Here is a 9325-nt window from a genome sequence, read left to right as displayed (position 1 = left end):
CCTAGCAAATCAACCCGCCCCCAGAAGATTACTGCAAGTCCTCAACAAAATATAAAAAACAACTATCTGAAGGCACTGAAGAACAACCCCAGGAAGCCAGATCCTCGAGAGGAGTGGGCCTGGAAAAGGGAAGAGCCACAGGTCCTTTCTTGTTCTTCGACAGTTTCTAGCCTGAGAACGGGTCCCATTCTGCACCAGGAAGAGGGTGAAATGCTGACAGACACCCACAAGCCTGAACAGAAAGGGAAGGGCAGTCCAGAAAGGAGCAAAGCAGAGATGGAAACCCCTGGAAGCCCTAAACTCTGCATATCCACTGATCAGGGGCAGGGGGCTTAACTGCCCACGGACAGGGCAGACTCTCAACAGCTCAGCTAAGGCAGCACCAAGACCTCAGCTGCTGCCCCCTGCAGGGGAGGCAGAGTTTGCAGTTTAAGTTCAGACAAGTTAAATTCCTGAAAGTAAAAGTTAAATTAAAATAAAAAATAGGAGAGACTGTTCTTTCTGCCTGGGCCAGGATTATCAACTTATAGGGCTTAAGAGAGTCCTCAAACCTCAGTGTCTGAAACATTTCAGAGAATAAACCACTTCTCCTGCTAGAAGTTAGATCCTGGCTGTCAACATTTGGAGGGTAGGGCAGAGAAGGTAGCTGGAGGGTCCCCATATCCAGAATGTAGACGATTAATTGATCCCCATTTTCTTATCTCCTTCCTCTACAGTGCTTGGTGTCCAAAGCCCCTCCATGTTCAATTTCTAAAGAGAGCAGTTGAGAGTGCTGGTGGGGTGGGGTCTGGTTGCCAACTCTCGGCAGGGTTGGGGCAGGAGCTGCGGCTCTAAATGATTATCCACAGACTTTCTACCAGACCCCTGGGTCCAGCCCATGCATCAGGCCTGCCTGCTGTGCTTGCTTCTCAGGGGGTCTCTGCTCCATGGGTATTGAAGCTATAGCTTTCCTCTCTCTGGCGCATCTGTGACCACCCCTTCATCCGCTGGCCATCCTCCAAGAATATATTGACATCTTTCATAGTTTCCCACAGTCTTTCTATCCTTGAAGAGGGATGTTATAGCAATAGTGAGTTTAGAGAGTTTCAGGAGGAAGAAGAGCTGACTGCGTGGATTGGAAGTAATTATGTTTTTGGAATGTACCCAGCACCTAGGCATAGTGCAACCATGGCATCATCAGCCCAGGAGAGACCACTGCAAGACATCGGCACAGCACTGACAAGCTCAGAAATGGCTGTCCTGGAAAAGCAGGCATAGTGCAAGAGAGGTTAAAGAACTGTCTTTAGGTCTCCAGAGCTGTCTTTGCTTTCTTTCAGAAGAAGGTAGTGGCAGGGGCTAGGATTTTCAGCTCTAAACTGTCCAATTTAGAAGCAAAGGAGAAGGAAACACACAAACCAGTTCCCTGAAGGTCATTGATTGATAAAAGCCAAGAGCATCCTAATGTTCTAAGTTGAACCTGCCCTCCTTTCCTGGTACCTGCAAGGTGTAGGCTGGGGCCTCTCTCAGATAACTATTGTCTCTTCTCCTAGGCAGAGCTTCCGGCTGCTTCCAGACTCCTTTTGATGAAAGACAAAATATCACTTTTCACACAACATGAGGGGCCAAGTTGGGGCCAAGTTTTTTCCCAATTAAACCACTAGAGAGGAAAGCCAGACAGCTTCCCTGCCATCTGTACCTTTGGCTCTTTCCACACATGCAGAACATAAGGGGCCAAACCTGCCTCCCAATTGTATAAAGATGCAGATTTCCTAGGAACTGCAGGAAGTGACTGGAATGTGGAGAACAAGTGTCTCCCACCTGCAAATTTGGCATTTGCCGGGCAGTAACCCTATACAGAAGTCCTCATGTTGGCTGTATTTTATAGCCTGGGGGACACTATTTTGCTCACCACTTATCCTCAGGGTTTAGCACAGTGTCTGGCACATAGCAGGTACTCAATAAAAAAAATTTTTTTTTAATATACTTTCTGCAGTAAAGAAATAAAATAAGGCTGTGAAAGTAGAAAATAATATACAAAATATTTAAGATATGCAAAGGAATTTCTAGAGTAAAGTCAGTTAAGCACTAGAGTTTACACTCAATGTTCATTTGAAAGACCAAATGTATTTTATGTTCTATTAGCTACACCAGGAAAAACACATCTACCTGCAGTTTTAATCAGTAGTTATAGTTCAAAATGGGTTTATATGCCAGGACAGGCACTTTTGAAAATATAAGTACAAATTTTGGAAATGCATTTTTGAATTGGCCTCATGTCACAAAGTGATAAATCTGTTGTCCAAAAATCATAAGGATTAAGCTCTTACTAATTCATCCCTATAATTAAATCAATGTGGCAGAAACCTATACTTCTTGTATGAAACCAACTATTTTGGTAAAAATGGGACGAGGTCAAGATCTTTCATTATGTTGGTATGAAAGCTGGTAAAGTCATGTACCCTCAAAACTTGGTTTCTACAGGCAAATCTCAAATTCACCCAACAAACACCACTGAAAACATATTTCATGAAGCCGACCCATCCATTCCCCAAAGTTTTATTTACATTTAAGATAGGGGTATTATTTGTATGAGGAACACACAAAAAGAATCGGGACATGTTTGGATAGGTGAGGGAAGATGACACTTCAGGAACTTCTGTTTTAGGTTTGCAGTTTGCAAAGTAGGATAATCTTTTCTAGGAAGAATAATGTCAACAGAGCAGCACTATGTTCACCAGGAATCCCCAGAACCAAAGATCTATCATGTGGCAGGAAGTCAAAACTTCTGACTGTTCATGTCACTCATCTTCTCTTTATTCTTCAAGAAATGTCTCTTCAACTCCAATCTAGCACCCTTAGAAAGTTGGAAATCAATGAAGGTCTTATCATTTCTACCAAACTCACTTTGAAAATCAGTTTATTGTTTCTCCTATCAGTTGTTGATACACTAACCTTATTCATACAACTCTTCTTCCATTGATAGTCCAACTTCTCACAAGTCTCAATGATAAAATTTGTCTGCATCCAATTCAATAAGGAAACATGTCATTCTTTTTACCAAGCACTGTCAAAGGTTCTGTGAGGACCCTGGGGTACCTAGCAACTGATTATACACAAGCATTTGATCAGGACATGTAGACTGGGAAAAACTGATCCCTTGTACCATTTTATCAATGTATGAGGGCTGGTGTCCCATAAGGAAAGGCCTGTCTATGGTTCTGGCAGTGGTTCTTCAGTAGGAGCACTCTTTACTGGAGAGAAGTCCAAATTGGATTGAATGTGCTTAGAGAATCCACTTGGAGACTCTGATACACATCCTGGAGTGACTTAAGGCCCTTTGGCCCCTTTCTTGAGTGGTTTGTTACACCATGTATCTTTTTTGATGTCTGGAATGGGAATCCTCAATGATGGATTCCCAAACAGGATTTTATGCAACAGAGCCAGAGGAGCAGAATTAATTTTTTCCAAGGGTTGAAGTTTTTGGTTTTGTTTTGTTTTGTTTTTTCTTTCTAATCAGAATATTCCTGACAACTGTCACTCAGCTGATCCCAAGGCAATTCACCAACCAACACTGCAATAAGTACTATCCCACAGGACCAAATCTGAACTGGTTATGCATGAAATTCTTATCTATTTAGAAGTTCTGGAGCAACATAAGGTAAAGTACCACACTTTTTATTCAATAAACATTTATGACTATTATGTCGAAACACTGTTGCCAAGCCAACATCAGAGATTTTGAAGTCACCTCTTTCCTTAAACAGGAGATTTTATCCCTGTGGGTTATTCCAATACCATGCAGGTAAATCACCCCTGCCATGAGTTGATGGAAGAATCTCTGAGCATCTTGTTGAGGAATGCCTATGTCTGGCTTCTGCATAGGCACCTTCTCCCAGAGTTTGCAACAAGTCCCAGTCTTCCACAAAGGGCCATTACTTCACTAAGTACCACAGCAAGCTGTCCTTTGCCCTCCACCACGGGAATCTGAATAAGAGCTTTTCCCGCCAAAATTTCTAGCATAACACTGTCACAAACACGCACGCCCCCTGCTGTAGAGCAGGGAAGCGTGCATTCCCCTGGCTTGCTGCTGTAAAGACTGACCCGCATCAAGAGGTTTTCTTTCCCTGCCTGCACCTGGTCGGGTCTGGATCACTTTGGGGTCCTAATTTGTGTGTATATATATATAAACGAATAAGGAGAGGCTAAGTACCTGGACAAGTCGATACAACCAGTAAATGAGAGAAGGGAGATTTGACGCCAGGGTTATCTAAACCCTGAGCTGGGACCTGACCCACAGGGATGTCATGAGGGCGGCAAGGCCAAGGGAAAAGGGGTCCCTTAACTGGAGCTACTGAAAACCTGCGCTTGCCCCCATCCCAACTCAAATCTGCCTGGCAGAGCCTCCTCTCCATTTCCTTAGTTAACTAATTGTGTGGAGTTTTTCTATAACTTGAACAGACCAGCTGCAGTAAATCGATTCTATTGGGTCAAGAGCTGCCACCTTATATCTGTGGAAAGTCTGCATTTCAGCAGTAAAAGAAACCAATCCATTCTGTAGTTACTTTAGCCAGTCCTCCTGGGAACATAAGGCTGCATGACCTGCTCAGATTGAGGACTTTCACCCAGCAGGAGACCAGGAGGGCATCTGTCCAAGGGGGTCAGGCAGGCTCTGCCCAGCACTTTCTGGGAGAAATAGACAACTAAACGGGAGGCCTTGTGAAGATGGATGAACCCACCAGTTTCTGTGCCCACAACTCTGTCATGTGTCTTCTTCTGCTGATCAACAAGCCAACCTACCGTCCTGCACTTCCCCTCCATCTCTCATTAGGACAGGGAACTTTCTTACCTCAGCAACCCCATCTCTAATTTCCCTGACAACAACCAGAAAATCAGCCAGTCCCAAACAGCCAAGTAAGTTTACCATGCTGCTGACAGTGAGGAGGAAAGTATCAGACAACCAGCGGCATCCCTACCTGCCAATCAGCTTCTCTCAAGCTATAGAAAGATGCATCTACTTTTCTTGCCTCTTCTCTTCCCACTCCTTTGCCCACTAACCAGTCTTGTCTGTCTGCTCCAAGGGAGACAGACTCTTTATTGTTAATCCCTCATGGAAGGGGGAGTTGCCCCTCTGACAGTCCAGGTGCCCCAAAAGCCTGAACTCATTTTGAAAAGGACCCCAATTCCCAAGGATCAAAGGGGTCATGCAGTTCAGACATGCAGTTCAGATTTGTCAGGGAGAAATGTACAAGCTGAGCAGTGGAGCACATACAACCCTGGACCTCGCATCATCCGCAGCTCAGGCCAGGTATAGAGGTTCTGTATGGAGCACGGCAAGATCCCCATAGAAGGGGGGCCCACCCCTGAAATGCCAATATTTACAGGGCAGGGAATAGCTTTGTGACTGCAGAACAATGGAGGGTCCCTGGTGGCTCTTGTGGCCTTGTTAGAAATGGGGCATCTGCAGCCCTGTGACTGGAATCAGCCTGTTCTCCTACTGAGCTTACTCAGAACTGCTGAGCCAGCTCTCTATGAAGTTGCCAAAAGGAGGAGGAAATGTGTTTCTGGGCCATTCATACTTGTCTCTCAAACTAGAGAGGAAATAAGACTGCTGGGATGTACTATTCCTTGGACGGGACGTAGTGGTTCAGGCAATACCAGGCTCCAAACAAAGCCTTACTCAAAAGCTGAGATTATTCTTCTCTTTCAAAATCAAAAGGTACCAGAGTCCCTCTGAACTAAAGAGAGATATAAGGAGAGAGTTCTTCAGCTATCTTTCTTCCCTATCTATCTACTCTTCCCATTTTCAGCATCATCACACCCCTGCCTCCCATCCCACCTCCTCCTTGGAAATAAACCTATGTCATTAACACTGTATAATTATCTATAATATCTCACTTTTGTGTAGTGCTCTGCTATTTAACACACACATCTCTGACATTCTTATTTTATAAGAATGTTAGTTATTTAACACACCTAGCTGGTACCAAGCACTCTGCTAAGTAACAAAGAATTAACTTGCCCTGGCTTTTCGGGGTTAATCTCTAAACCTTTGGAATTTCCCATGATAGGAATGTCTTAGTTACTCATGGTGCGTCCCCACCACCACACGATAGTTTATGCTAAGGAGATACTGGTAGTCTTAGTGTGGGGCTGGCCATGCAACCTTGTAATTAGAGGGATGGGGCTTTGAGTCATTGGATATCATCTTGACCTTCAGGGAGAGAAGCAGGGCTGGTTGGGCAATCAATCATGCCTACTTAATGAAATACCAATAAAAACTTTGGGCACCCAAGTTCAGGCAAGTTTTCCTGATTGGCAGTATTCTTTGAATAGTGCCATACATGTTGGCTGGAAGAGTGACACACCCTTACTCCAAGGGGAGAGGACACCAGAAGCTTCATGTCTGAGACCTTCTCAGACCTTTCCCTATGCATCTCTTCGTTTGGTTCATTCTGAGTTGTATCCTTTTGCTATAATAAAGTGGTAAACGTAAGTATAGCACTTTCCTAGTTCTGTGAGTTGTTCTAACAAATTATAGAACCTGAAGGAATCTGTGAAGTTTGGCCAAATGCCAGGTAGTTAGTGTCAGAAATCACTGCACAGCCTCTAGTGTAATAGTATTTAAATGAAACCCCAATGTTGCTACCTGCATATCCCAGGTTTTCCAGCTTTCCCAGATCACCCTTCCTTCTAATTTGAAAGTTAAGGTGGATTTATGTTCCCCTCCTCATTCCATTAATTCCAAGACTTCTTTATGCTTCTGAAAGGATCCTCTTGATCAACTGTCTATCCAGTTTTCCTCCCAACTAAACTCTCAAATAATTGCCTTTGAGAGCTTCCTGTAGACATTTCTCATGAAGCCAGTGTTCTTTCACTGGCTCCAGCCCCACTCTCTCAAGATTTTTGGCAATAGTCTCCTATTAGAACAAACGCCAAGGGATTTTTATTTAGAAAAAGTCTTTCTCCCATTGAATACTGTCTGATACAAACAGGCCATTGGGAATCATTGGATATAGAGATTTTCTTTGCAGTGGCATTTGCTCTATGGGGTTGCACCTGTGTTTGAAAATTTCCATTGACTTAAAATTGAATTCCTTTCTCTAATATTCCAGAGAGTAAAATACAATTGCCCCAAAACATCATCACAATTGCCAGTAATATGGGGCCATTCACTTCCCCTCAGAGAAATGACTCCCCTCAGGATCCCAGGAAATCCTACTGAAAACAGAAATATTTGTGCCATGCAAAATATTAGGAAAATGTACTGACCTCATGGTGCACATTAGCATCTGAGAAATAGCCAATACAATGTTTCAAGCCTATTTTAAAGTAGTAAAATTTTCCCCCAAATCTCCACTCCACATTACATTACATTTTCCACATTACCCTTCCAATTCAGCATTCCCTAACTTTCAACACAACGTTCTATAAAAAGCATTAGCAGTGTCATAAGAAAAGGTAGAAGAGCAAGTCTTCAGAAGCAGTTTGTGCCTTGCTTACAACATACTCATCTTCATCAAAACTTTGAGATACCTTTGTATACCTATAGAATGGTTATTATTTAAAAAAAATAAGTGTGGGTGAGGATGTGTAAAAATAGGACCACTTGTACATTATTGATAGGATAGGAATGTAGCCACAGTGGAAAGCAGTTTGGAGTTTTCTCAGAAAGTTAAATACAGCCTTACGCTATGACCCAGCCATCTCACTTCTAGGTATATTCCAAAAGAATTGAAAAAGGGACTCAAGCAGATATTTGCACACCAATGTTCATAGCAGCACTATCCACAATAGCCAAAAGATGGAAACAACTCAAGAGTTCAACAGATGAATAGATAAACAAAATGTGAGATATATTTTCAATGGAATATTATTCAACCTTTAAAAGGAGCAAAGTACAATAAATGCTTCCACGTGGATGAATCTTGAAGATATCATGTTGAGTGAAATAAACCAGGCTCAAAAGGATAAATATTGTATGATTCCACTTACATAAAATACCTAGGGTACCCAAGTCCATAGAGACAGAAAGTGGATTAGAGATTACCAGAAACTGAAGGAGCAGTAGGATGGGGATTTATTGCTCAAGGGGTAAAGGATTCTGTTTGTGGTGATGAAAAAGTTTTGGTAATGGATGGTGGTGATGGTACCATAATATTGCAAATGTAATTCATATCACTGAATTTTACACATAAAAGTGGTTAAATCAGAAATTTTATGTTGTATACATGTTAGCACAATAAAATTTTTAAAATAAAAATATTTAATTTAAAAAGAAAAGGACCCTTAGGGTGAGAAAAAGTGTTTATCTTCAGGCATAGAATCTGATGCTATTTGTGGAACTCCTTGCCTCTTATGAGAATCTTTTGCTCACAGGAAAACTGCTCAGTATCTTGTACATCAAAGCTATTGTTAAATCTCCTCCAGACTCAGCCCCCCTAAAACTATCCAGTAAACACCACACTCACATAAATCCTAAGAGTCAGAGTTCAGAAATCTAACTACACCCCAGTCACGAAAGGACTCTATAAAATGTTCTACATAACCTGAAGGGCAATGAAGAAAGTTGCTGGGTAGGGAATTGTCTACCCCAAAAGTATTTATGCAAAGGAAATTAAAGGGATGAGAATTATAGGCCAAAGCATGTATGAAATATCTACTCGCTTCAGCACTTGCCCCTTAAGCTTGGTACTTAGTATAATCTGTCACAAGTTTGGGCATGCTGTCTTTTAAGACTCTCCAACCCATGTCACCTAGCTTTAGACTGCCAACTATCCCTGGGGTCAGTTACCATCAAAAACCAGTTTGTTGTGACTGATGGTATGTGAGCAACTCGTGGTGCGAGAGTCTGTGTGCGTGAGGTGCTCTCAAGTCCATTTCAGTCAGGCAGCTGCTTATCAAGACTTTTCCCCAGAAACTGATTTAGTCTAATTATTGTGAGCAGCAAAGACTTCTGCTTAATTAGTACAGTAATCAGCGCAAAGTTCCCCTAAATGGTAGAGACCCATTTGTCAGGTACCAAGTGATGCTTAATAGGTGCTAAAAAGGTGTGAAAAGCCTCAGCTCTGGTCTTTCCCAGCTAGTTGCCAAATACATAAAGATGAAATGGGGGCGGTGGACTTGGCCCAGTGGTTAGGGCGTCCATCTACCACATGGGAGGTCCGCGGTTCAAACCCCGGGCCTCCTTGACCTGTGTGGAGCTGGCCCATGCGCAGTGCTGATGTGTGCAAGGAGTGCCCTGCCACGCAGGGGTGTCCCCGCGTAGGGGAGCCCCACGCGCAAAGAAGCATACCCCATAAGGAGAGCCGCCCAGTGCAGAAGAAAGTGCAGCCTGCCTAAGAATGGC

At 43.0% G+C, this 9325-nt stretch overlaps 1 pseudogene; it reads right to left on the bottom strand.

Annotated features, from left to right (window-relative positions):
- Positions 1 to 2740: 2740 nt before the first annotated feature.
- LOC101419053 (serine/threonine-protein kinase Chk1-like) lies at positions 2741 to 3859 on the bottom strand (annotated as a pseudogene).
- Between the last annotated feature and the right edge of the window lie 5466 nt (positions 3860 to 9325).

The sequence above is a fragment of the Dasypus novemcinctus genome, chromosome 3, assembly GCF_030445035.2.
Source record: "Dasypus novemcinctus isolate mDasNov1 chromosome 3, mDasNov1.1.hap2, whole genome shotgun sequence".
Taxonomy (NCBI): Eukaryota; Metazoa; Chordata; class Mammalia; order Cingulata; family Dasypodidae; genus Dasypus; species Dasypus novemcinctus.
This window is presented reverse-complemented; position numbering and strand designations above follow the sequence as displayed.